We start from the raw sequence: 8,662 nt of genomic DNA, 5'->3' as shown, positions 1-8,662 counted from the left end.
CCCTATTTACATATCTACTTGTGCGAAACAATTACAAATGTCTGCATGTGCATGTGCATGTGTTGTGTGTGTGTGTGTGTGTATTGCTGCTCGTGTTGAGCTTTGTTCAATTAGCTAGCCGGTCGGTCAGCCTCTGAGTGCTTGAACACGTGTTGCACATTAACGAACTCGCCCAGACAAACTCACGGCAGGTGTGTGCATGTGTTTGCATGTTTTTGCACTCTTCATGCACAATTTAATTAGCTATGGCGATTGTTTTCAATTTTTTGTGTCTGTCCCCAGAGCGGTCAGCTCGGAAGGTGAACGTGTTTTCTGTAGGTGTGTGGGTTTTTTTTCTTTTGTTATTTTTATGTTTTTATTTCTTTGTTCACACTTGTGCAATAATTTCATATTTTGTTTGGCTTGAGCGTTCTTTGCACTTTGTATGACGCAATGTATGTCATTTTTTTCGCCCCCCCAGTTCTGTTTGCTGTCACCTGCAGGCGCAGCTTGCACAGCACGTTTGCTTGCGTAGATTTCCGTTGTAACGACAAAAAACAGGCAGTGCCTAAAGCACAGATGCTTATGTACATTGTGTATGTAATGGGGGCGATACTTACATATGTATGTATCTAAAATGACAGACATTGGCGATGCGACTGTGTTACAACATTGTCAGTGGTTCTCGGCATTGGATTGACATAACAACGTCTTCGTAGTGCTCGGATTACAGTCCACCCACATTCGGCGTATGCGTAACACGGAGGCTCATCGTCTTCGATGTCGCACGGTGGTGTCATTGCCCGCAAAAATGTTGCAAAGCATTAAAAATGCGATGGCAAAATCGGTTAGGTGATTGCGAATTGTGAAAAGCTTCTAAAGTTGTAAACTTATCTTACTCGACAGCTTCAGAGAATTACTTTTTCTTTATTTTCTCTCTCGCTCTTTATCTCTCTCTCTTCTCTCCCTTTTTGACATTTTAATATTCTTATTGCCAAGCTACAAACGTTTAACAATTATTGGTCTTATTGAGTATTTTTTTTACATTTGAATAGTCCCAGATTTATTATATCTTTAATTTAATTATTTTAATTGAAAATTTTTAATTAAATTACTTCTTTTTAATATTATATAATTTAATTTGTAGCTTCAATTTTAATTTTTAAAAGCCATTTGTAATATTTTATTAATGTTGGTTTATTATTAATTTTTGTATAAATTATTATTTTATTGTTACATTTCCTCCAGACAGAAACAACGATTTGTATGTTGAAGATTTTGAAAATGATGGCGATCAATGCCAAAGGAAATTAAAAATAAAACATAAACTAATGCTTACATTTTTCATGAATAATGTAAATAATCAAAAATTAATATATATAGCTCTATAATTATATAGAGGGTAGTAAATAAATTCACGTTTGTATTATTTATACATATAATATATATATGAAATTAATTTAAATTTAATTTAAAAAAAAGTATTTCTTAATTGTGAATTTTTTCTTATCATAAAAAATCTAATTTCCATAAGAATCCAATTATCCGACTCCAAAAATCTTACCATTATACAACTAATATTTTTTTTTATTTAAATTAAATTAAATCCAATTTATAATATTATTTAAAATTTATTTATTTAATGTGATCTAATAACCATCCAGTTACAAATTAAATTATATAAAAGAGGGAGAAATTAAATTGAAAATTTAATTTAATTTCAAGTTTTCTTTAGGCGATTCTAATTCTAAGCTGATTTTATTATATATGCCCCCATACATATGTACATATGTACATTCATACATATACTCAAGCTAGCCATGGTCAGGGCAGCTGGCCCTAAAAGCCACATGCAAATTCAATTAAATTAGATGCTATTACTTGCTAACAACAAATGTGTGCATATCATTAAATCGATTTCCTCTACGAACGAGGTTGCCTTACAAAATAAAAAACTTTTGTATATACTTACTTATTACAAACAACATCAAAACAAAAGTCCAAAGCTACCGCGTCACCTTGTCGCCAGAGTCTCAAGCCTAATGGGAAATTCGAAACCCGCTTTGTCTGATTTATCAACAGAAACAGCAACAGCAACATTTGAATGCAAAACGTGTAAGACAACTTGTAAGTTTTACATAAGTTGGCGGGTAGCGAAAATAGAACTCGAGACCGTAAACAAATACAAATTACTTTGAAATCAAATGAAATGCAAACAATAATTAAATATAAATAAAAGTAAAAAAATAAAACAATTAAAATTGACAAACTCACAGTTCGACCAGCAGTTACCCTGTCTATAGTTCATCATTTAACCATTTAGAAAATTAAGGCTTTAACTACATAAGCATATCTTTTATTTATTTACAAACGTAAACAAACTTATGTAAATAAGTAAATACATTAGTATGCCTATTGTAAATATTTATGATGTAAATAAATAATTACATCAGTATGTTTATGTATGGAAATAAATACGTAAGTATGTTTATGTATGGAAATAAATACGTAAGTATGCTTATGTAGTTATTATCATTTGTATTAAGCGTATAAATGCGGAAACATTTAATTAGGTCTCCATGTGCGTTTAAATGAGTTGGTTATGCATATAATAAAAACGTGTCTAAGTGCTTATTTTTTTAATCATTGCAAATTGTGGGCGTAATCCATTATTATCGATTCGAGATGTTGAGAGAGTAATATGAAATCACATTTATTTATTTGTTTATTTTAACAAATCACTACTAAGGCGTGTAGAATTTAACATTTAAAAAATACTCATAGAATTTGACCATACAAAAAACCATAAAACTGAGAAACTATTCCATCTAGGTGTGAAAAATAATTAGCTATGCATAACCTCAAAAGTGTTATGTTTACAAAATATAAATAAATGTATATACATTGTATGTACATTGTCAAAATTAAACGACGTGTTAGTTTTATGCCCATAAGCTATTTTATCAAGGTAGTATATAGTTTTTATGCCTATGTCAAATTTAAGTTAGACTCAACATAAAAATATCCGAATGAGTTTGAAAAAAAGCCCTTATTTCTATAACCTTTTGGGGTAACCTTTGAGTACAAATACCAAAAAAAAAAAAACAATCTATCTCAAAATAATATTCTCTTAACATAATTATTAACACTTTTCACTAAAACCTATTAGGGCAGTTAAAATATATATATATATGAGGCTGCTTTCATGCCGTGTAGATATGAGAAACATGCAAACATTTGTGTACAGTAGTTTTATATCTTTAACCAACCGAAAATGGGTAGCATGAGGCAAATCAAACAAACGCTTTTTATCTTGATCTGTTTTAACAGGCCAGTCGTTAAAGCCATTTTCGCCTGTAATCATAAAAGTAGAAGACTTTAAATTTAGAATATATATTTTTGTATGTTAGCGTCAAAACAATTTTAGTTCATTTTTTATTGATAACTTATTTTCATAAAAATAACACTTATTATCGATTACCAACAACGGTGTCTTCGTTATTTATTCTAAAGGTTATAGGAGCTTGAGGCAGCTGTTTAATTTGTACATATTCCCTCGTATCAAATCAAAATTGACAAATCATTTTCGGTGATATGAAATTACTTAAATATGATTGCTATCTAACACAGCATTTTACAAAGGCGAATGAAGTTCAATTTTATTTGTTTTTTATTTTTTAATTCGAACCACGTTTAACACTACAAATAAATAATTAAAATAAATGTGTTCAGTATAAGTTAGCTTTATATAAAATAAAGCAGATAAATATTCAACTGGAGTGCGTCGTAGTAAACACAAAATGTAGATGGTTGGGATAGTGTTTTGGTCTATGTATAGCTATACTTGTAAATATATATTAGAACAGGGTGTCTTCAAGTGGCCCAATCTTGATTGAAGCACCTTTGCTTGTGTATTCACATATAGACACTTAATTAATGCAGTAAATTTATTTTTGCCACACATCAGCCATTAGTAACATTAAGAGACAGTGTGAGTGTGTATATTGGTGTGTGTGGGTTGTTTACTTGAGAATTTTCATTATCGTTATTTATTCAGTTGCGGAAAACACGTGTACGGGTTCACGACTGCCGACGCCATTTTTTTTCAACAAATATTTCTCAAGAGAAAAAAAGAAAACTGTTTTTATACAAACATAAATATATATATATTTATCAGCTCACAAATACAGATGAACTTGCGTATGTATGAGGTTTATACATCCAGTTTTTATTGGACTTACCTCGACTTTGAATTTGAAATTTTGGCAGGCAGATAACGCTATCGCTCTTAATTTATATGAGCCAAAAGCGTGCACGTCAACATTTTATTGTCAAATACATACAAACACGCAAACACATTTAAATACATCCATGTATGTGTATATATATATATGTTCACAAATTTATATATCTACATATACATATTAAGTGTGATGCTAATCGAATACGGTAAGTTAATCGAGCAATCTGATTAACACACACCCATTTTGTTTGTCCCGTTGCGGGCGTGCTACTTTCAAGCTGCAGCAACTTTTTTGGGCCTGGCCACTGCCCAAATCACTGTCCCGCCTCTGTCTGATCAATATCGGGCAATATCAGTAGCTTGTGCTAATAAAGAGGTGTAAATTGCTGTTATTTATGTGCTTACGAATGTATGTATTTACATCCAAATGTACAATTGTATATGATCGAGTTATAAATGTACATACCTATATATACCCTAATATACACATAATTTGTATACATATACACTCAAAAAAAAAAAAAAAAGAATTGAATTTCATAAAATCACCATTCTTTTTTTTCTTTTTTTTTACTAAAATTATGGTTCTAACTTTTTTTTTAATGCTATGGTACATTTTTCGAAAATTAAGATAAAATATGTATAATTTCCAGGCTTTTTTTTTTATATATGTACATCGAAGTATTACATTATTTTATTATTAAGCATTTGTTTTTAAAGATTTCACATAGAATTAAATTAAATATGAAAAACTTAAAATTTTCTACTTTTTTAAAAATCTAATCTTAAGAAATAAGATTCTGAAAATTATAATAAAGGCCTTGCAAATTTGAAGACATTTTTCCATAGCTCTCAATTTATTCAGCGCGATTTTCAGTTTATTTAGAATTCTTTATTATTGATCCTTACTAAGTGTTTAGAGCAATACCTATTTATCTGATTTGAAAACACAATAAACTTTTTATTACAAATCCAAAGCAATGAATTTTTTTGAAAATTTAAATCGAAATATCTGCCAATATTTAAAAATTCAAATTTAATAAACTAAAAGTTGCTGTTGGGAATATACTTTGCATTCCATTTAAAAAATAATACAATTTTCTGTCACATTAAAATATAGTCATAAAAAAATTCATTTGAAAGAAATAAAATTAAAGTTACGATATTATTTGCTTAATTAAAAGTTTTCCAAATTTTGTATAATAATTTATATTTATCGATAGTAAGTGCAAGTTAACACTATTATTTACATTCATGTCTTGCAGAAAAAAAACAATATGTGAAAGTATGTTATTCAAAAGTCTAGCTATTCAAGAATCTTGATATTATTTCAAGGCATCGGGCAACAGTTGTGCAGTCTGTTTTCAATGTGCACACGCTGTTATTCTGCAAACAATTTCTGGAATTCTTTTTATTTGTATACACAAGTCGGTGCTTATGAACTTATATTATGTGAGATCTGAGGACAGGGCATGTGCTAGTCACAGACGCTCGATTATAGAGCTTAAGACATTATACTTTCTTCACATTAATTCTGTTAGCATGTTGTCAAATTTATTATATTTTTTTTTAGCGCATTACAGTGAATAAGAATCAACATCGTATTATAGCTGATATTGTTGTTATATCTAAGTTTGCACACACGTTAAGCATGTAGCTCGTGGTTGAATTTTACACACCTATATGTACATATGTACAAGGTATTTATGTATGTATGTATGTGGTCGAGCTAAGCAAACGCCAACAAACCAATAAAGATACAGAAAGCGACACAAATAGAGATACAAATAATCGCATAGGGATATGTAAGTATGTGTGTATATACAAATATATAGCAAACTAACATATATGTGTGTGTATGTGTAATCAGTCAGCGTTAGGGTCCATGTCCACACATAAACAATCCACAAGTGTTTGTTTTTTATCACGCCGCTAGCGTCGACTATACAAATAATACAAAAAAAAAGAAAAAAACAACTTTGTAAATTTTTCTGCTGTTGCTGTTGTTGCTGTGGATATGTGTCGCTTGATTGCATTTCATTTCTGTGGAAATTCACAGGCCACGTAACGCATACCGATTGTCGACACGTGACCATAACAAAAACCAACTGTTTAATGCAAGTAAATATATAAAAATAAAAGACAAAACCAAAAAAAAAGGAAAAATAAAAACAAACATATATTAAGCAATTGAGCCAATTTGAAGTTCTGATAAGGCAGACGGCAGGGGCTTGGAGTAGCTTGGAGACATTTTCAAAATCATCACCATTTTTGTGGTCGGTCATGCACACGTGCCCATCGCAGCGTATTTGTAATAACCGGGTTTATTTGTTTCGTGAAGCCAGCGTATACGTAATGTGACATGTGATTCGCTATTAGGAAATGGGAACTGCGCTGTGGCGTTGCACGTGCCAGCAGCGTCAGGCCAGATCTGAAGTATACGTAATGCACAAGCACAAACATATATAAATGTGTATATATATATATATATATATATGTATGTAAATGTGAGATCAGCAAATGGCAGGAATGCAGCTTATTGTTATGTCAGTCAGCCAGCCAGCGCCCATTTTCTTTGCGCATTGGACTTGGACACGTTTCTGACATTACTCGATCGTGCTGGGCAGTGACTTGTTGCTTTGATTTTTGTGTTGACCTTTGGCTTAGCGCTATAAATAGATTGCATGCCTTTTGTGACTGGCTGGCATTTCAAATTAATTATTGTGCTGGAAAATAAAGCGAAATCAACAACATTTTGAACGTATGTAAATGTGTGTATATATATATGTATATGTGTATATATATATATACATATATAACCACATTTGCTGATAGTCAAAAGAGATACACACACACACACACACGCACACAGCTTAAGCATTTGCACAACACGTGACCAACAACAAACTGCCTTGTGTTTTTTTAATATCTATGAATGTGTATGGCTTAAATGTATACCAAACACATACACACATTTGTATTTTTGTTTTTGTGTGTGTGTAAAGCTGACACGCTCGCCTCGCGTGAGATATTACGTCATGCGCTATGAATTTTTTTCGCGCTGGCTATGGCCGCTTTCAACGTGTCTTGATTAAAAAGCTGCTCACGCGTACATCAGAGGGAGCGAGAAAGAGAGTGGCAGAGAGAGAGAGACAGAGTGAGAGAGAGAGAGGGAGAGGGAGAGAGAGAGCGGGAGGGAGAGGAAGACTATCGTGCATAGAAAGAGAGAGAAAGTGCAAGGGAGATAGAGAGATGCGGTGTTTTATGAGGGGCCAACACAGCGTATGATTATTATTTCGATTAATAATAATATACGAAAGCCCGTCGGCCAGCTAAATATTATAAAAACAAAATGTCTGTCGACTGGGAGAGCTTGTGCTTTGCATGTGTGCTTGCATGTTTGTGTCTGTGTGTGACTGTGAGACAATCGCTTTGTTGCCAAGCAATGCTCATTTCGACGCAATTCGCCGTCAAACGTCGACGTTGACGGCGCCGCCGCCCAATGTAACAGCTGCGAATCGCTTTGGAATTTGTCACGTTCACGTGTTTTATGTGCTGCTGCTGCTGCTGTTGAGTGTTGTTATTGTTTTTGTTATTGTTTTGCTTCTTGCCTTGGGTTTCTACGCCTGCCTTTCAACTTGAAAGCTGTCAGACAAAAAGCAAACAACAACAGCAAAGGCAAAAATATCACGCAACGCACGCCCCGATGACCACTGAGCTCTTCTGTAACAATAATCTCTACATGGGTGTGTGTGTATGTGCATGTGTGTGGGTGAGTCTTTATCATCAATAAAAAAAGAAAGACATTTATACTTGTATATATACTATATATATGTACATGTGTGCCTATAAATTATATTTATAACAATCAGTAACTAATACAGTCACCTACTGAACGATTATTAATACTATATGTATGTGTGTGTGCAAGTAATTCACACGCAACTAATAATAACAATGCTTGTGTTTTTCTTCTTTTTTTTTGCTTGCGAGTGACAAGAGTCCATTGCGTAGGTATGTGTGTGTGTGTGCATTTGCACATAGAATAACTATACGTATACATACACATGTATTTTCCTTCGTATCACTCAAATAGGCCCATGAACCGCAATTCTGTGCAGTTCTCTGCTATGGCTGCCTGAAAGTCGCGACGTCTCGTCATCAGAAATGCACCGTAGTTCTAAATAGTTGAACACGTGATGAATATTTTATACAAACAGAACTGATCAGATAATTGATGGTATTCATTAATTATGCAAAAACACATAAATTTGAAACAGATATGTCTATTAGTTGGTTTCGGACTATACTTAAGTTTAAGAAAAAATATCACATATTTAAGAACTGTCATCATTTGCATATTCTGTGTTCGATTGAGTCCACACCTTAAATATATATATATAAATTAGCTAAAATACGACAAAAATATGTAAAATTATA

Source organism: Drosophila grimshawi, unplaced genomic scaffold, assembly GCF_018153295.1.
Source record: "Drosophila grimshawi isolate 15287-2541.00 unplaced genomic scaffold, ASM1815329v1 contig_311, whole genome shotgun sequence".
Classification (NCBI taxonomy): domain Eukaryota; kingdom Metazoa; phylum Arthropoda; class Insecta; order Diptera; family Drosophilidae; genus Drosophila; species Drosophila grimshawi.
This window is presented reverse-complemented; position numbering follows the sequence as displayed.